Genomic DNA, 21,177 nt, shown 5'->3' with positions numbered 1-21,177 from the left:
CACCTAACCTAAGCCCCAGGGGTGAGCTGGGTGAGCTGCGCCTTTGGGATTCGACTGACTGAGAGACTCCTTCATTAATCTGAGGCTTTTGACAACTGTCTGTTGGCAGCTGAGGGGGGACTTCCACTCTTTTCGTCTCTGGCTGGGTTTGAGAACAAAACCCCTCATTAACGCGAGGCATAAATTTTGACACGGCATCTCTCATCACTGCCCGCCTTGACGTCTCAGAGAGAGTCTCACAGCTGACTCGGGTGTTTCCCTGAGTCTTGATTTAAGCAAAATGCTCAAAAATGAAAGGCAGGCGGTTACACAGTTGCATGCATTCACGCTTCCACCTAAGTACACAATCGTCGCTAAATTACTTTAAACTTAGACTTAAGGAATGCTAACCTGTCTGTGCGATCTGCAGAGTGCAAACAGTCCGTGTCGGTAAAGAGTGGATAAACAAAAGCTGTCGGGTCGAAAGTGATGACAGTGAAATAATAGAATCTGAAAAAAATCAGCTAACCGCTGACAGTCTGTCATTGTGTCTGATACAGTTGATCAATTACTGTTGATGACAGGCCAGTGTTGGTCTACAAGTTTAACAAGTGCTGGGTAGTTGTTCCTTCAGGTCTTGAGAGTAAAACACAAGACAGAAGACAAGAATCTGTGAAATTAAACTCTTTGATATCACTGTTTATTCCATAAAGAGCTGGGAATTCTCTCTGGTTTCATCTCTTGTCTGGTCTCATCGATTAATCTGTCTTCATGATCATAAAACTGTCACAGTTGTTCTGTCATTATAGTAGTTGTACTTAGATGGTCCTGACATGCTAAAAGATGGACAGTATGTGCACTGATGGATTTTTATCATGTGTGTGTGTGTGTGTGTGTGTGTGTGTGTGTGTGTGTGTGTGTGTGTGTGTGTGTGTGTGTGTGTGTGTGTGTGTGTGTGTGTTGCGTTGCTGTGGGTTTCCTTCCATGTGGGCTCAGCTGCACATCCCGACACTTGATCTGCTCTCTCTTTCAGGCTGCTTTGCCGTCATGCTATGGCGTGACATGACTTCATTTCTTGAATATTCCGCATGCCGAAGCTTAGACTCTCAGTCACTAGAGGGAGAGATCTGTATCTCCACAAATCTACCACACTCATGTGTTCAAACAACACTAGACGAAGTTTGCAAAGCAGTTACACAAAAGATAAAACAAACGTGAAAGGCTTTCTGCTGTCACTGTCGTGCCTTTCTTTGTTGGTTTTCCACTCCATGATGAATGACTGCTGTTATGTGGCTGTGTGTGCGCATCTGTGCTTGCATGTTAAATGTATAGATGTGCGCATACATGTGCACTCCTTTTCTGCCCTCGTCTATCCCACTGTCGTAACAGTTGCTCAGCTTTCACTGTCGTCGCTCGGAAAGACATCACATGTGTTCTCCTTCCCAGCGTATGGAGACTCACACAGCTCCGCACGCCAGATTCATTCACCACCTCCATTGTGTTTGGTTTATGTTATAAAGTGGCTCATCTTCATTCATACTTTCATGCCTTGATTATAATATTATGCTGATTTCCGACTACCATACTGCTGTATTTCTGGGACTCCAGGGGTCTTGGAGGTGCAGGGGGTCCCATCTCCCACTCACTCTCACCAAGAGCAGATGGCCCTGGTTGGGATGCACTGCGTGAATGAACCCCTATTGTCTCTGGATGTAGTGTAGCCGCCTAGCCCAGATGGCTTTTGTACCTTTTGTGTCTATGCTGACTTTCTGAAGAGTAAGACAGTGCATGCTGTCTGCTCCAGTGGGTGGTAGCCCTCTGCTTGCTTTCATTAGATTAATTCACTCTCTGTTTCTTTGTCTCTCGTGCTCTTGTTTTCCAGTGTGTCAATTCATTTCAAGTCAAATGTGCTTTACTGGCATGAGCGTGAATTAAGATTGCTGCCAAAGCAAAGTGCACAAATTTATGTTAATAGTAGGTGCTTAATTTTCACAGATACCATATAAAGCCAAAAGTATGTAGTCAGTCAAACTAAGTGAAAACCTCAATATTACACCAGTATTTAACAATCAAGCATGTTTTTTTCCACGAAACTAGGCTTTCCAATTATCCTAAATGATCAGAAATTTTGCACAGAAATCTGGTAATAAGGTGTGGCTTGGTATTGGTGTTCCGGTTTATGCCAGACTTGGACTGAATGGGACTGAGATCATGGCAGTGTGCAGGCCAGTCCTCTACAATAAACACGGAAAACTACTTTTTGTGAGTCCTCATCTCTGTGGGTGGAATCACTGACGTGTTGCATTCTTTAAACAAAAAGCTGAAAATACACTGATTTCTAACAAATCCTTGCATGTCGTACAGCTGTAATTCTATTGTAATTGCCGTTAAGGGGATTATCCCAGGCCATACAGAAGAATAAGAGCCAAAGATCAAAAGTGCTCAGAACCACGAAGATGAATGTGTCTGTATAGTTTGATGTCACATTCAGATCACCTGCAGGTTTTTGACCTCACTGCATGATCTTCAGCACAGATATAGTTTCCACAGTTTTCCTGAAGCCAGACTTTCTGGCACAGTTTATACTTATTAGCGTATGGCAACATAACTACAGAAATTCAGTGTTCAACATTGTTCGCTCTTTGTTTGGAACCTACGGCACGTCTCCAAACCTGCACGACATGTTGTTTTGTTTAAGGGCTTAAGTGGAATTCTGCATTTGTGGCATCAGTGGCTTCTCTTTAAAACTGTACTTTTTCCCATGCTCGGGCTTAAAACCACACTTATATAGCCAAACACACGCACACACAAAGATATGACTTAGCTAGTTTGACAGTTTAGTTGATAGATGCTCTGGGAGATTATGAAGGTAATCAGACTGTGTAGGTATCTGTAAAGTGAGAGAGATTTAGATAACGCTCGCATTATATCAGTATATCTGTATGTGTGTGTGTGTGTCTCTGTGTGTGTGTGTGTGTGTAGTCTGTCATCTTCACCAAACCGCAAAAAGTCACATCAGCACACCACTTCTCTTCTCCACTCATTCCCATCTAATGGCTAATTTAGTGCTTAAATCAAGTCAAATGTCTAATGAAGCTACACGTCTACGCTAACACAGACCTCAGATGACCCTAACATACATACACGGTGCTGTTAGCGTGCACTGATCTCATCACAGGGAGGCATCATGAGTTCCCTCGTGCCCGAAGGGGCCTCTACAGCATGATGCTGATGCTTCAGAGCACTGACTAAATCCCTGTCAGAGAGAGTCAGCCTGTCTGCCTGGCAGGCTGGCACTTCAGCAGAACATATTTACAGCAACCTCTGGAAGAAAAGGATCTGATTACAGCAAGGAATATATACAACTCATCAATCAGCAGGGAGGGAGAGAGACAACAAGGGGCAGACAGAGAGAGAGAAGAGAGGAGGAGGTGTGTGGTTCGGTGTTGTGGTTTTACTGGTGCTCTTAAACCTTCACACAGACATGCATAAAAGTGCACACACACAGACGTTCACACAGTTCTTTTTTCTGGCAGTGGATGTGGGTCCAGAGAGCAGTCTGGTGTTTCAGTTTCAATCTCCCTCTTTGCCCAGATCAAATACATGAGGCGGCAACTGAAGATGATGTCACTATCCCACAGCTGTCCCTACCACTCAGTGCTACACTCACGCAATATGCACATATGACTGTGTGTGTGTGTGTGTGCTTGCGAAACGCTCCACTGAGGTCAAATCTCTCTCTGTCTCCCGCTCTTTAATTCTGTCTTCGTTCAGGATTTTGGCTATCCTGCACACCATGTTAAAAGCCACGGCCTGGATCAGGTTCTCTCCATGTGGATACGTGACACACACAAATGTGCACACACACACACACACACACCGGGTACTCCGATTGTAGCTGCCGGGAATGGCATGGGGGAAGAGTGGGAAAGGGAGGGGAAACGAGGGAACGCGGGGAAGCTTTTACAGCTGGCCTATCAAAAGCAATCAAAGGATAACAATATTTTATTCACACAAAAAGAAGCCACACGGAGAACTGATCGTGTGCGCGCGCCGTGGAAATGGAGCGAAAGTCGATACAGACAATATCGCACTTCAGTGTCGTTTTGGGGTGTATGTTTCTCATTCATTCTTTTTGTCAAACTCAATACTGATCTCAGTTATTTTTCAGTAATTTACTTACATTTCTCTGTTTTGGCAAAAACCAAGTTAAAGGGTTTTGTCTGAAACAGAGTAGCTAAAATCATGACAAATCACATGAGATTTAAATTCATCTACGTTTATAAATGGGTTAACTACACCATAATGTAGCCACACTGTGACAGCTGGTATTGAATTCACCTCCTGAGTCTGTGCACATGTGCATGAGGACAGATTTCGTCAATGCAATAATGTTGTGACTGAGAAGGACACAGCTGCAAAACTTTACAGGCTTGTAGTTCAGTGAAAAATGAAGGCCGAGTTCATAGATGAGTGTGTGGTCCATGAGTAAAGGCTAAAGGACCCTGGAAGCACTTGGGCCAAAGGAGCATTGGCCCTCCCTTTTTTCACCCACGTCCCAAATTCCTTTTAATGTGAAAATACTCGCAGTCCAAGAATGCATCGGCCTCATGGCTGCTGTGATCCCAGTGCAAGGCTGTTTCTCTTTAAATATGTTACAAATAAAATTAGATTTAGTCTTCAGTTTTCTGTGGATTGTAGTTTATGTGTTTAACCCTCTCAGGCTCAAATTAAACTTTTTGTTGTTAATGCGCAACCAAGTCCTGCAGTGGTACTTCTGAGTAAAAAAAAAACCTCATAAAATATGTATGTGGGGTAATCAGGTTGTTAGTTTTTAACTGTTGCAAATCGGCAACGCCTGCCTTGAGAGGGTTAAAGTGATGACTAGGGCATTACTACGCAGTGAGCTCTGTGCTGCCAGTGTGACTGTCATGGGATTCCTCACAGAGGTAATGAAGAAAAATAGAGGTAAAGCTTGATGCATATGGGAGAGATTTGCCTCTCTAACATGTACTTATTATTGTGAAAGGGTGCATTTTAACCCAAACCCATGATCTTTTCCTAAGAATAACTGAAGTTGTTTTGGTGCCTAAACTGAACAACACAGCAACTAGAAAACAAAAATTCACACACAAAGGAAAAATGAAAATCTTAGTTTTTCTAATCTATGTAAAACTTTGCACGTCGACAGCATCTCCTCTGATCTCCCTGTCATGTCTTACTACTGCATTCACAACAAGACGATAATGTCTTCTAAAAGGTCTAAAATACAATATAGAGTTGGTTTTCTTTTGTTCTTTAAGAGCATCTGGGTTGGGCTACAGCCTGGGTTCTCAAACTGCGGAGCGGGCCCGTCGTGTGGTACAAAGAGCCAATGCAGGTCATTTTTAAGTTAAGCGAGTTAAGCATGATTTTTGAAGGAGGAAAAAAATATAGTAAAGGAGGGAAAAAAGGAGGGGGGAAATAAGATGCTATCAAGCTTAACTATATTTCACCAAAATCCAACTTGGGTTATATTTTACTGCTAATGATTGGGGGAAAAAATGAGATGTGGGATGTGAACTTTTGCTTCTGAACAGAGGCCAGCCAGAAAAAGCTGCGATGCCCTGAACTAAAGGGGTGACTCAATGCAGACGATCGGCCAGCACGAAATTACTTGGATGATGTTCGGCACTTAGCAGACATACAGCGTATTTATTTTCTGATGTAACTTTTAACTTTTGAAACAGAATATAACCGCTGAAAATGAGACCTTCTTATGTTCAACCAATATTATTAACATGTCTTTGCATTTTCCAAGACAGTTTAATAATTTTATGGGGGGAAAATAATAAGGGAAACACACCAAGTGAAAGGGATTACACAGAGCTGTGCGGTCTTAGCACGACGGAGCACTTAATAGAACATTAACTACTCTTCTTCTATGGGGGGTTAACGTATGAGAGGTGGAGAACTTCCTGGAAGTGAAACATGAGTGCTCGTACTGTAACTGTGCGCAGCTACGTTTATGCACTTCAACACTTGCATTCAGGCCTTGAATGCAGGACTTTTAGAGAGCTGTTATATTACATCTGCAATGATTTAATTAAAGGTTTTTCATGACTTTTCCAACACTATGACAAAAGCAGACATGCACTCTGTTACAACTAAAGAAAAAAATGACATTTGGAGCCACTTAATGTAACAGTGGACTTGTTTTTCCCTCATCTGGTGTGCTAAAGGAAACCGGTGGTAAGTGAAGTGCAAACTCAGCATTTGGTGAGCTCATAATGTGCAAGTTAGGTGAAGAATATTTTATTAAATTATGTCTTGATACTGCACCGTATGAGGCTCGTGTCTGCTTTTAACCAAGCGTTTGCTTTGACCTGCACAAGGACACTGAAGGAAAAAAATAGCTCACATTTTTAAAAAGAGATATTACTTCAAAATCAGATTTGTTTCCTTCTCCTGTGAAAACCCCACATAAAGTGAGCAGTAAATGAATCAAGGCAGCACATGTTTCCTATCGCCCACTTTCTATATGAAAGTCTCAAGTATTGAATTAGTGATAATCCTGAACAGACACATCTGTACTATTATGGTTGCTTTGGGAATTCTTAGAAAATCTTTTTTTTTCTAAAAATTCCCAATGTGGTAAACTGAAGTGACTTTGAAGAGACTGAAAATATGCATGCTTGCACTAAAACTAATAAGATTTTTTTTTCCTTACATGTTCAAAAACGTACTGTTCCTGCCTCATTTGCTTCAGGCGCTGCAGAGGGTTCAGCTGCATCTTGGGGAGAGGTCGGAGGTCGCAGCGCAGCTCCCTGCGTGGGTGTCTTTTAACCATTTGACCTCCTCTGACCCGGTGAACAGCAGCCGAACTGGCTGTCCAACTGGGAGCAGAGAGAAGGCCCAGAGGTCAGGAGAAGAAGCCTTTTCTCAAACTTGAGCTTCTTTTCCTCTCTTATTTCTGTATCTCACTATTCTTCCTAAAACGTAAATATTTCTTACAACAATATTTTTATTGTCTTAATTTGGCAATAAAAATAAAGTAGGGATTTTTAAAAAAAGAAGAAGAAGGAGAAGAAGAAGAATTGTTTTATAAGACCGCCAGGTTTCTGCTTCTGTTTTTACATTTTATTGCCGAACCTCAATCACTCATCTTCGCTACCATCCATGTGTTGTTTATCTCTTTCCACTTGAAAAGACTGTAGGCTTTTATACTTGGGGTGAAAGGATTATATCTTAGAAGACAAACTAAAGCTGTGGCAGATTTTTTTCAACCTGGCCAGAGCATTTTACACTCTCTCTCTCACATACACACACACACAAACACACACACCCTCTACTTGGGCCCCTTTTAACTCCCCTCATTCTTCCCATCCTCCAACTGCCCCCCTTCTCTCTCTCCATCTCATCAAGGGTCATTTGCTCAGCTTCCTGCCTGCCTGTCTTCGCGTTTCCTCTCCTGTTCTTATTGGTGGGTTTCTGCTAGGCTATGATTGGTTTACACTGAGAGTACCTCCCCATCCTTGACAGTCATTAAACACCTCCTCCTTTTCTGGGACACTCCCTCTGTCCATTAAGGGCAGCCCCCTCCTGACTCCGCCTCTCCTGTAAGTGCTCCTCCTCCTCTGCAAACTGGGGAAGAGGTGTGTAAGAGTGCCACCTGGCGGAGAGTGCGTTTTGCACTGAGCATCGTCCGGCTTAAAAACTCTACATGCTGCACTAAATGCGCTTCTTTTACATTTTTTTTTAAAAAGTCGTCGAAAAAGAATAAGCCAATAAATAATTAAAGGAAAAGGTGTGAAAGCAAGGAAAAATGTCAAAGTAAACTGAGAAGATTTTTTTTCTTTGCATTTTAAATAAGATACAGGTGAAGAAAACATGAACTTATTCATTCTAAGAGAATAAATTGAAGCCACAGAAAGTTATAACTGTATGTATACTGTATGTATACTATATTTCTTCAGTGAAACTGACACACTTTCCATTTGCTTGAGCTCCCAACAAGTGCAGAGTGCCTTTACAAAACCAGCCCCATGTTTTGTTATTTTAGATTTTTTTTTTTTTATTCGTCTGAATGATAAATACATACACTGGTTTTAGACTAATGTGTTAAAAATCAAAAACAGATGGTTGTCAGTCATTTAGAACCTCCGTGTGTATCCAGGACCCATTATTTAACCCATGGGTTAAATAATCCAAATTCCAGCTTTTCAGCAACTAAGAAGCGTACTTGTTTTAGAAGACTGTTTTATGTTTATGATCCAAAACATTTCAATGAATTCCTTTAAATCATTTAATCAAAGGCAATTTGGGCAATCTGACCCTGATTTTTCTCTATGCAAAACACACGATCTCTAAATTACTTGTTAGCTCCACAATACGCTACTTGTGAAGATGCTGTGAAATTGCTCTCAGTTTTCTCTGGGCATCTCAGGCTAATCATCATCTGAATAGGAGCCATCAGTTCAGCATACAGATGATAGACGGTGTGTATGCTGAAGGATAAATTGCCAAGTCAGGGCTGATAAAAATCAAAGTATATTTGCGGGGTGACAGGTAAACTGACAACAAGTCCAGTCTCCTTCTTTTTAAGCTCCTGAGACTACCAAGGCCTCAATAACTGAGAACCTAGGCAGACATCTGATTTGTTTGTGGATGTTTCTTAATATAGTTTATATGTAAATTAGACAAAGGGGAGTTGGGGTTTGTTTGTTTTTTAAATTGTGGACATATGTGATGATCTGTGTCTATTCTTCTCAACATTTGTCAACAGATCCTAATGACTTGGTCTAACCAAAGCCTGACAACATTTATTCCTCTGTGCTGCAGGGCTCCATTGTTCCTTAAAAGCTACTCAAACTCTTAAATGCGACACATAATGGCATTTAGCTAACACTATAAAATGAAACAGACCCTAACAGATGGGGTAGTTGCTGTTGCTAAAGATTGCAGTGCTGCCTTATTTGTCTTTATTGGTTAGCAGTAGAGTTGATAGCCACTCAAAAGCTGAGGGGATTTAGATTTGAAAAACAGGGAAAAATACATTACTGGTTTTGGTCCTTGCTTAGGACTTATTAGAAAATATTTGTTGTTTTTTGTGTAATCCTGTTCTGTACAGTTACCACATGTCACACCCTATCTAAGTGGGATAATTCACGATCTTGTCCTGGGATTATCTCCATAAGGGCATTGCAGTCAAATTCTGCCTGCGTAAAAGGCTAAATACTTTTATATAAAACTCTGTCTTTATGTGCTAAGACATATTTCCAAATGCTTTTCATTGGGCTTCCTTTTTCATGGCTGTCGTGTGGTAGACGTAGATCTATCTATCAGCATCCACCACCATCCGAGACACAGAATCACTCGAGCGTCTGTCTGCCCAGCGTCACTTTGTCTTCCCTTGCATTATAATGCTGTAATTCCACATAAATTGATCTGATCATTGATAATACCATACCCCTTCACCAAGGTTTGATGAATGTGTCTCCTTGCTGAGTGTACAGGCATGTGGAGTGTTGTGATGCTGACCTGGCCGATGTCTAAGTGCGGGGGGAGATAAAACTTGACATAAATCAGCTCAACGGGGCGATAACAGCGTGCTCCCACAAATCAACGCAGGAATCTGAGGGTGTCCCTGTGCTCGAGAGGAATTCTGGGAAGTTTGCCAAATCTCGGCCAGACACTGAAAGGGACAACCAGGAGTCAGCGGACTCATTCTTGTCTCTTTCTTGCTCTGTTTATATTCCTTTTCTTTTCGCTTCTGTCTGTATTTGCTTTATTAACTGAAGTTTTTCCAGTTAATAAGATTATTTTAATTGCAGGTGATTATTTTGAATTTGACATCAGCAGTAATGTTTTTGTTTTTTGTTTTTTAAACTGAGGAAAGGTGATACAAGTTATTAGTAAAATGGCTTAGTCTTTTAGGCAGTAACACATCTCAAATATGGAAAACTTTGAGCACTCTGTAAAAGACTGTGTGGACGTTCAGGTTTAGAGGAATCCATTTTGAATTTTCCTGAGCTATTTAGGATTAGTGCTGAGAAAAGGTGAATATGTCTTCATATGGGGACACTGGGTTTATTTTATAGCATAATGCCATCCAGTTACCATTGCTGAACAAAGTATTAAACACTTTCTTCAGCAGAATAAAGTATAAGGTGCAGAAAAGCAAAGCTGTAATGTCCCCGTATGTAGAGTCTCAGGAGGCTTCTCATCATCAGGGGTGCAAGAGACAAATCAGTCAGTTTAGTTACAATGGAGACTTTTGAAAACTATTTTCAGTGATCAAAGTTCATCACTGCATCTATAAATGTAAGACAAAACTGTATATAAAAAAAGAGCAAGATCGAGAAAAGCTGCCGCTGAGATGTGGGATTCAACATTTTTCTGCAGTTAGTCAGCTTAGCTGCTCCGAGATAAACTGCAAAGGAACAGCTAGCTCTCAGTGCTCAGGCCTAAAGTCATCAACCGGTGTGTAAGTACTTACATGGCATCAGTAACTTTGACATCTGCTAAGGCGCGATTCACGCGGAACAATAAATACAGGTTTTGGAGGAAGATATGCTGCCATCAGCAGGATGCCTTTTCTCTAGGAAGGTTTGCTTATTTCCGCAAGACAGTGCCAAACTACATTCTACATACTAAAAGAATTCAGTGATCTGATCTTTCTGCAATCCATAAAATTAAAATGATTTGCAGATTATTGCATTCTGCTTTTGGAAAGTTGTATTTGCAGAATTGACTTATCTTTGTTTCCACTGTATCTTCTAGGTTAGTACTTAATTAATTGTAATATAATGAAATTAAAAGACACACATGAAATTCAGGGGATATCTCATAAACCTAATACATACAAGTAATCATAAACACGAGTGCAATATTTGTCAAGAAAAACGTATTTCTGGAGGGCTGACGTGGTTTAAATCAAACTTGGGCCGTATTTCTATCAAGCAAACAGCATCTGTTTTCAAGTACGCAGAGGCAGAGAGGATGGGAAGGGGGGGCCCTAAAGCACGTAAATGGAAAGATGAAAAGGCTGCAGGGGTGGTGAGGGATGAACATTAAAAACATTAAGAAGAGAGAATTACAGTGGCAGCGAACAAGGTCTTCAAGGGAGTGCTGGGGGAGCTCAGCGAAAGAACAAAGGGAGAGCTTGAGGTATAGTGAAGCCTTCTGCAGATAGGACTCTAGATAAGTATCCGACACATGATCGTAAATCTCAAACCCCTTAGTCTGCAGGCTGAGGTCAGGGTCAGAGAGGAAAAGCCCAAAGAGAAACAGGGGGGGTTGTAACACAGAAAAATAGATTGAAACAATAGCCATAAAAAACACTTTATTCTGAACCAGATGTGATTCAGATACTTTAAGCACAGAGGTGAAACTGGACGTGGCAACATGGAAAACGGCAACAATGATAAGTTCGCGTTCATTTCAAATGAAAATTTACCCGCAGGCTGTCATTAAAACCTGCTGCCTCTCAACAGGCATTCCTCACATTCTGTCTGCGTCGACAGCTCCAGTGAGTCATTTGTGCATCTAAAAACACTAATCACACCTTCAGAAACAGGAATGATGAGTGAGGTCATCCATACTCCTGTGGCGCAAATATTTGTCACAGCTGAACTGTCCAACGGTTGCTAGATACAGATACAGAGGTGGAAAAAATGTTTCTTTTTCTCTCCCTCTTGATTTCCCATCAAGAGAGCAGACCTCTCAATCATTACATCAATTTCTGCTCTATGCACTATTTATCATTGTGATCTATCAATGTATTGTCCATATAGTTTGTCATTACATACATCTGGCTTCATGCAGCAAGATAAAAAAAAATGTCCTTTGTTCATGTGGCAAGTGGCAATTTCAAAGTCATGATGTCCTTGCATAAATACTAAAATAAACTACACAAGCTATATTGCTGTCTCTTTGTGTCAACCCTTTGATAGACTGGTGGCCTGTCGGATGAGTGGTTAAGAAAAATACTTCGGTTTAAGAACTAAAACAACTTTTACGTTTACATTTGTCAAACAGGCGTGGCAAAACATGACACTGACATGTGGACTGGCAGTTATGTTACACAACACCCACAGAGAGCCCACGTGCACAGTCACATAACTGCAGAAAATAATCTGGGTTATTTCATGATCGTATACTCCAATGGATGATGTGCACCTTCTGATATCCCAATAAGTGAAGTCTGCCAAATCAAAAGCATATTTGAAACAGATGATCTGTTGAATAGCATGTGGCTCACAGTTTTTGCACGCCAGGAAGAAAGCTCTTAAGAATGGGTCACATGATAAGAGGGGTTATCGGAACTGTGTCGTCAGAGCCAGAGGCCACAGTCATCATCAGTTTTACAGCCTTCTTACTGACAGACAGATTACCCATGGCAATAGGGGGCTATACTCACGCCAGGCCATTCAGCACTTAAGCTAAAAATCCAAACCAGAAATCAATGATTTGCAAACCTCATAAATTCTTATTTTATTCACAACAGAACAGAGGAAACGTATAAAATGTTTAAAATGAAACATTTTACTGTTTCATGAGAAATTATGGTTTATTTTTAATCTAATGGCAGTAACACATCTCAAATAAGTTGGGAGAAAGGAACAAAAGACTGAAAAAGTAAGAGAAAAAGCTGAAGGAACATATTAACAGTAATTAGGTTGACTGGCATTGGTTCAGTAACATTATCAGGTATAGAAAGAGCTTCTCAGAAGTAAATATGGGTAGAGGTTCACCAAAAAACTATCTACAATTAATCTACACTGTAAAAAGTCATCTATAGAATCTACCCAATAAATCTGAGGTAACAATTTGCATTGACTTTTTTGGGGTATATTTAGTTCAATATATTGTGTATAAAATAACTTCAATAAAAAGCTATGAAATACTTAATTAAATTGGGTAAAATTTACCCCATATTTATGTATACATTCAACAGCTACTTATTCATTGAAATTAGGTAAAATTATCTCTTGTTTGCTAGTTGGTAATACCTGATAATTAGTAACAAATTTAATTATTATCAGTTGATAAACATTACCTATTCATATAAGGTAAAATGTACCCCCCCAAAAAAGATATTCAAATGGTTCATCATCTCAATGTTTTTATCCCATAAAAATACAGAATAAAGTGCAACACAACGGCTAATGCAGACAACACTTTCAAAGGCCACTCAGTCCATTTTAAAAGCCAAAAGCACAGAAACTCTACAAGGTTGTTTCTGTGCATGTACGTTATCAAACATATGGATAGATAGAACAGAACACTAACACCAACATTCAATAGTTTCTGTGCTTGCTGTCAGAAGAAAAATTACAGCTCCATCTAGCTATGTCCTCTGGGAACAAGAGGGGAAAGGTGTGTGCATTGCATAAGCTTATTTTTGAGGCCGTGGACCTAGGTCAGTAGTTTCGCCCCGTCTATTTCCAAAAACAGTTTTTGAAAAGTGTCAAATGTGTTCTTCAGCTCCTTCGGATATTCGAGGTTGAGGGCATATATCAGTCCCATCAGCAGTACACATGCCTTTGTTCGGATTCCACATCCCTCCATCACTTGGTTTCCCTCAATCACAATGGACACATCTGATGGATCCTCCTCAGCCATGATGTTGTGGATCACGATCACCTTCATCATATTGTCTGTGTAATCCTCACATTCCTACATGTTAAAAAGAAAGAAACAAAAAGCATGCACACATTTTATTTTATTTAAGATGCTTTTTCAATATATTTCAGTTGATCTAAAGAGGGGAGTGGACAGAAGATGAATGGAGAAGGGGAGAACAGGGGATAGGAGAGGACAGGAGAGAAGAACATTAGGATCCCTTGAGTTAATAAGTAAACTGTTATCAATATGACAAACCTGGCAGTCATGAAAAAGATCTTCTTGTCTTTCCCCGAGGAAGGTAATGAGGCAGCAGATAAGGAGATCCCTTTTCTTCTCAATGCTCTGTGTCTGTAGGGAGATACAATTTAGTGAAAAGACTAAGTCGAGTGATTTACTTACATTAAGACTGAATTACTTAAAAACAAAACATGGCTGATGCCTCTCTCCAGCTTTCAACAGGTGAGAGGCTGGGTACACCCTGGACAGTCAATCACAAGGAAACATAGAGACAGACAGGATAAACAACCATGCACGCACACACTCAAACCTAAGGACAATTTAGAGAGACCAATTAACCTAACAGCCATGCTTTCTGACTGTGGGAGGAAGCCGGAGTACCCGGGGGGAACCCACACATGCACAGGGAGAACATGCAAACTCCATGCATAAAGACCCTGGGCCGGGATTTGAACCCAGGACCTTCTTGCTACCCACTGCAGCCCTCCATAATTACATATTTGTGAAAAAAGTCAAATAACATAGGTCATTCAAAGTGTCCAGCAGAGGTCTCATCTTGGAACCAGCGGCTCCTCCTTTGGCAGGCATAAGCTGCAAAAGACCTGGTGTGTACTCATCAAGTTTCAGCATGAATGTCTCCACCAAAGAAACTGTGGTGATGTGTCTGAACTCTTCGATGAGCTAAGAAGTAAGGGGACAAAAAAAAAGACATTTCAATTTGTTGACATTTGTTTGACATTTGTTTTTTGGTGGATAGGAATAGTTATCACACATACTCACCTGAGCCTCAGTGAATAATGCTGGCCACCTTTCTTTTAACTCACCCACAGAGGGGCAGAGGCTGACCACTCCAAGTCTTCGGCTAGAGAACGTTTTATTCATTTTATCTGCAATTATATTTGCATTGTTTTTCTTTGTTATTTCATAAATTAATTCCAGCCTCTCTTTCTCCAGTGTCTCTTGGGTTTCTCCAGTAGGATGCGGAGGGAGATAATTAACCTCTGCTTTTTTTTGTTGGCTTTTTTACATTCTTTGATGGCACTGCATCAGCTGGATGCTACCTTTTTAAGGCATTAATTTCAATTTCCGGGTAAGAAAATTTTCGAGATCTTAGCTTGGCACGGTAATTGTGCATCTTGTTTTTTATGCGCTGCTGCCAGCCATATAAGCTGGCAAATGATAATAAGACACGGAAACTTTGAAACCAAGGCTTCAGCCACTGAGAGGATCTGCTGATTGGTTGGGTAAGCAGTGTACGAAAAAATTACTTTTGCAAGGTCTTGCATTGCATCACTGCATCACAGTTTGGTACGGAAGCTGCTCTGCCAGCAGGACATTCAGGACATTTATCTCCAGCGATGCCTCCGTAAAGCACACAGCATCATCAAGGACCACAGCCACCCACAGAGCAGACCACCCAGCACATCAGCTGTTCTCCTTGTTACCATCTGGCAGACGTTACAGGAGCCTGTGTGCTCGGACTACAAGACTCAAAAACAGTTTTTACCACCAAGCCATACGACACCTCAACCACAACACTTAAACACACACAACACAGCACTCAGAAGCTACCTGCAGCTTCACAAGTACTCTGTTTAATCTGCACTGGTCACTCCACTTTATTGTCATTGATATTTATATTTAAAAGTGCAATACTGTAATTTTCTGCTGCTCATTCCTGTGCAATATCCCATCTGCCCTCCCATCACATTTCTTTTCAAGATTTTCTTATTTAATCACTAGTGTACATATATTTATATTTATAGATACATATATATTTAGTCATCTTTTCTCTTTTACCACGTCTCTCTAATATTTTGCTCCTTACTATTTTTCTATTTTCTTTATTATTTTCTTTTATTTTTATTATATTTTCTCCTACTGTATCATGCTGCTGAGTGACTGCTGCTCGTCAAACACATTTTATTGCAATGTTGACCCTGTGCTAACTTGCATATGACAAATAAAACTGAAAACTGAAAAAAAAAACATTGTTGCTGATTTAACACTGGCATCCATGAAAGGTCTTCCAGTGTTGCGATATGAGTTGTTTGCCTCAGCAAGGATTAGTTGTATGTCTCGGGAAAACTCCGGTACTTGAAATGGCACTGGCCACGCAGCAGGGCGACATGAATCAGGGAGAATGATGGTGTCACTGGAACTTGACGATGCGCAGTCGGACACCTGTGAGGGTGCATCATGATTGGCAGGGCAGATGTCCGTTTCAGTAGTACTTGCAGGATGAGTGCTCACTGAAGCCGAAGAGTTCAATGCAGACGATGATCCTGATTCACATACTGGTTGTAATTCAAGGGTGATTACTGGCTCTTTAAGGATCACTTTAACAGTGGCCTTGTCATACAAGTCAGCAGTTGAGATGACACTGAAAAACTGATTGTCAAAGTCTTTGTCTTGGTATAGCAGTCCAAATTCCCCATGTAGCTGGAAAGTTTCAGTAATTATGGAAACAAGATCTTCCACTGTATTAGGAATTCCTGTTGGAAGTGTCAACTTATGAATGCTGTGTTCTTCTAAAACGACTCTTAACTGGACTGCCATTGTTGTTTGGTTTGTGTTTCCTCAGCTGTAGAGACAGAGAAAGAAAAGAAATTGAGACAGGTTATTAATAGTTGATAAGCTTACATGCATATATTTTCTTCATTATCTTCTGCCAGAGAAATAAAAGCAGAGATTTAGTTCAGTAGAATTTTGAATAAATAATTTTTGATTGTCATTTTAAGAAGAGGGAGATAAGGGCAATGTTTCTTTCAGTTCAGAACGTTTAAGGATTTCTGTCTCTCCTGTGGGCTCTACTTTGAAACTCCTCAGGTGTTCACAGTACCAGCCTCTAAGCAACTTCAGAACAAACACAGGAGTTCTGTGCACAATGACTATTTGATGGATTTCTGCAAAGTCAGGTAGGCCTCCTGTTGAGCCAAACGGCAGCATCATGCCAATATTATAGTCTGTGCCTAAAATGGTTGCTTTATTTGTCATGTTCACAAAGTCTTCCCTGGGGAACTTCCTTGCAAGGGACTCCTTAATGCTGTCTTTTAGAACATCGACTGCCACTTGAGTCTTCTGTGACAATAAAAAAAAATAATAATAAAAAAAAAAAAGTGATTTGATTTGATTTGATTCTGGGACACTGACAGTGCTGGCCTTTGGTGGTTGTAATCGTGGGTATGATACGCAATCATCGATTGGTGTTTTCTTGCCATTGTCATGAGGATGTTTCTACACCCAGTCTGCCTCACAATCCTTTTAAAGAATCGATGTTTGGCTTCAAATCGCATAGTCCAGAAATGTACAAGTAAACAGTTGTAAGCAAAGGATAGTGCTCGAGAAAGTGATGTTTTGGTCTTAGTTTCTCCTCTGGGAACACTTCTAAATATCTGTTACGGTGTTCTGAGATCTTACTTTGCATGTATCCTATTGTGTGATCTGTGTGGAGAGGAGCCATGACAAGCTCAACAACATCTTTCAGGGTCATCAAAACCTCCCAAGCAGGCTCATCTTCTGGTACTTTGTCACCAATCATGAGTGGTATCATTCTCAACAAACACCAGTTTTTGTGTGCATTACCTTCTACACTTTTTCGCGCTGTGAAATTTGGGGCAATGGGTTGTGGACAGTTTGTTTTGTCACTCCATTTGTAAGGAAAGAAGCGGATGGAACGGTTGAGCTGCTCAAGAGATATGTATTTCTTCCTGATTAACACATCATGACAGAGTGAAATTTCAACAGGTACAATCCCTTCAAGCAAATCATGCAAAGCATCTGGGGGATAACCTGATGTAGCATGAAAGTGACTGAGTCTGTCTGAGATTGGACACTGTCTTTTAACTCCACAGTGGTGAGCTTCTGCAGGATCAGACAGTGCTGCTTTGACATGGATGGCATAGTTGGACTTAGTCCGTAGAGGAAACAGTCCTTCTCCTACTTCATGCTCCTGGATCTGTGACCTTTCGCCAATGCAAAAGCGACAGAAATGTGAAGCTGAAAAGCTTTCAACAAACCCGCCTGTTGAGTGAGCGCCAAGATTGTCAGCGACTACAGCAAGTACAGTGCCCTTGACCACTTTGCCCAGACTTGAAACAAAAATACCATTATCTTCAAAGGACTTCAAATCTTTGAGCAGTGGGTCCAAAACATTTGCATAGCCAAACTGGTTGACATCATTTGCCTTGCATAAAATGGTTAAGTAAATGGAAATCAGTATAGATCTCAAGGTGGCAGGTATGTCTGCAAACACCCAAGACACAGCTGTGACTTTATGCTTCTTGCGGGATGTTCCCAGAGGGTTGCATATCTCAAAGTCATCTATATAAAGGATGAGTGGGAGTTTAAGTTCATCTTCACATAAAAAGCTGTTTTCTCTTAGTAAAGATCCATCATTAAATGATTTGTATTCCGAAGAGACATCAGATGGCCTTTTGTTTTGTAATATTGTGTTTTGAATGTCTCTGTTGTCCACAAGTTGAGATAATAATGGGAGGATTGGTATATACTGAAATGTTTTATTATCTGTACTATCAAGTATGTACTCAACAGGTTCAGTCAATGAGAGATGCTCCTTTCTAAATTGCTCTCTCCTGAACTGACTGCTTAAAGGCCCTTCCACTCTTAAAGCAGCACAGACAGGGCTTAGCCGGCAAAGGTCTTTGACCAGTTCTGAAATCACTGAGTCTTCCAATGTACAGCCATGTTTTCTCAAAGTGCTCAGAATTATTTCTTTAATGACAGGACCAGATGCAGATGCTGTAAGGAAATGAAGTTCCTCTACTAGTTTGTCAATGCATGAATTGGACACATTGAAAATGCTCTCCATTTTCAGGAGGAGTAGCCCCACTTTCTTAGTAATAATTTTGTTTAAGTCCTCATCCTCCTCAAGGACTGAGCCACATTCATTGTCATGGTCAACAATGTCACATTCTTCATCCGGGTTCTTTTGGTATTGATGAAGAACATTAGTCTTGAAATCTTCCAAGGAATGTGGGTTGTGTTTTCTACTCTTGTGGCTGTGGAATGTTGTGTATTTGTTAACCTTATAATCACAATCCTCAAAAACACATGGCACAGTTTCAAACTTTTTTAGATGGCCACCAAGATTTTCAAAAAACTGCCTCTGTCAAAAGAGCATGAATTACAGACAATGCACGTGAATGAAAGGATGTTGCCTGGCTGGGATGACTGTGAATGATGCCTTGACAAATGTGTCCTTAATGCACCCCATGTCTTGACAGTGCAAGGGCAATCTGCATGAAGGCAGGGTATGGAGTGGACTCAACCAAAATGCCCATGTATTAGCCTGACGTGTTTCAGCAGGTCTAATCTTTTTGTGGTTGTGAAGTTGCACAACTTGCATTTCCAGTTCATTTTCCCATAACTGAGGACTTTGGTTAAGATTAACCACATGTGATTTATTTCATTTAGAAACTTGCATACCTATAAAGGATACACCGGGGGTGGGGATGTGGGTGGGTGCATCAGCCCTAGAACTGGTAACAGAGTCGTCTATCAGTGAGTCTCTGCTTGTAAAGGACACATGTGAGGACCTGAAAAAGAGGGCAAATAGTGAGTGTCCACATACACAGATTCTTCATGCAACAAAAATAAGAAAATACATTACACAAAAGAAATTTTCAGATATGTACCTGGTTACAAGTTATTTAGCTAACCTCAAAATTTCTCTGAGTCTCTTTAATAAAGGTAGAAATTAAACATAAGGTGAATATTGTTCTTCAGTTTTTCTTTGCTCTTTGCTCCTCTCCTTCATCGTTCTTTCTCCCTTTCCTATTCCTCAGTCATGTCTGTCCCGTCTGTAACAACTGAAAATAAAATAAAATAAATAATAACAACAAAGGTAGATCAAACGGACCAATATGGCAAGGCCGTGATGATCCATTTGGGAAAGTAAATCCATTGGGTCTCCTTGTTGGTCTTCAGACAACAATTCTGACGGCTAAAGAACCAAATGGGACAGGCAAAAAAAAAGTGAAGTTGACTAAAAGATCTCAGAAAGCAACATCGTGGACATCTAAAGAAACAGCTAAGAAACACTGAACTCTATCAGTCTGGAAACAAAGTAACAGTCTGGTTACAAAGGCATTTCAAGCGCTTTGGGAATCGAACCACGATGAGGGCCTTAATCCAGAAAATGTGAAAAACCTGAAGGCCTCACTAGTCTCATTTAATGTGCCCTGAAGCTCAAATGCACCAGGACAATAATGCAAAACACAGCAGCAAGATCATCTCTGAATGGCTCAAAAAACAACATGGAGGTTTTGACCTGGTCAAAGTGCAGACTGCAATCAGATTGAGATGGTTTAGCATGACCTTAAAAACTCAGCCTATGCTGGAAAACCCTCCAAAGTGGCCGAATGAAAACAATTCTGCAAAGAAGAGAGGACCAAATTTCCTCCACAGCGCTGTAACACACTCATCACCAGTTATTGCAAATGCTTGATTGCAGTTCTTGCTAGATGACAAAACCACTTATTAGGTTTAGAAGGAAATTACTTTTTCTACATGAGGTAAAGTTGGAGAGCTGTTTCCCCAAACTAAATGAAATCATCATTTAAAAAACTACAATCTGTATTTACTCTGAAAATCTGTTAACATTTGAAATTGGAAACATTTAAGTGTAACAAACATGTTAAAACATAAGTAATCAGGAAGGGGCATGTATAGGAATTTCTTTTACTTATGTATTAATCACATTATTTTATTGTATGATACCTTGGTGCCACTGGATTTTAACAAGTCTCACACTCATACAGTAAGACAAATGGAGGGGGTGTAGTAAGGAAGTTGGGGGAAGCAGACAACTCCACAGGAAGAGTCTTTTGTCTCTTTGAGGACTCTGGGAAGGTAGCAAGGGAGTGTGAACCTTAAGGTGTGAAACAGCTGTGTACTGCCTTTTGTTCCTGGAGAAGGTATTTAACTGAGAGCCATGCTAGGCTCAGGGAGACTCTGCTGACCGTCTGTCCCACGGTCATGCAGGGACTTCATCAAGCTTGGTTGTCTGTTCTTTGTGTGTTTGGATTAAAGAATGTTAGCTACCGCTCACCGCTCGTCTGCAGGCTTTATTTAAATGGAAAACTTCCACAACAGGCAAAAAAAAAAAGCTTTTTGCTAAAAAAAAAAAAGATTTAGAGCAGAAGTTTTTTGCACTGCATTTTAAAATCAGAACATATTGCATTTATTTACAATTAAAGACACACAGAGAAGAAAGTGTGTTACTGTTTTACATCCACAGACACACAAGAAAAGAAGCAGGCAACATGAGGTCAAGTTATGGCAATTTTATTTGTGTATTTCAGTACATGTATTTAGATTAGAGTTTTTAAA

At 40.5% G+C, this 21,177-nt stretch overlaps 1 pseudogene; it reads right to left on the bottom strand.

The window, feature by feature from the left end:
• Positions 1-13,305: 13,305 nt before the first annotated feature.
• On the bottom strand, positions 13,306-14,706 carry LOC146609931 (uncharacterized; annotated as a pseudogene).
• Between the last annotated feature and the right edge of the window lie 6,471 nt (positions 14,707-21,177).

This window comes from Diplotaxodon limnothrissa, linkage group LG22, assembly GCF_057381915.1.
Source record: "Diplotaxodon limnothrissa isolate DT_005_m linkage group LG22, D_limnothrissa_male_GT1.1, whole genome shotgun sequence".
Classification (NCBI taxonomy): domain Eukaryota; kingdom Metazoa; phylum Chordata; class Actinopteri; order Cichliformes; family Cichlidae; genus Diplotaxodon; species Diplotaxodon limnothrissa.
Note: the sequence above shows the minus strand (reverse complement) of the source record. Positions and strands in the feature narration are given on the sequence as shown.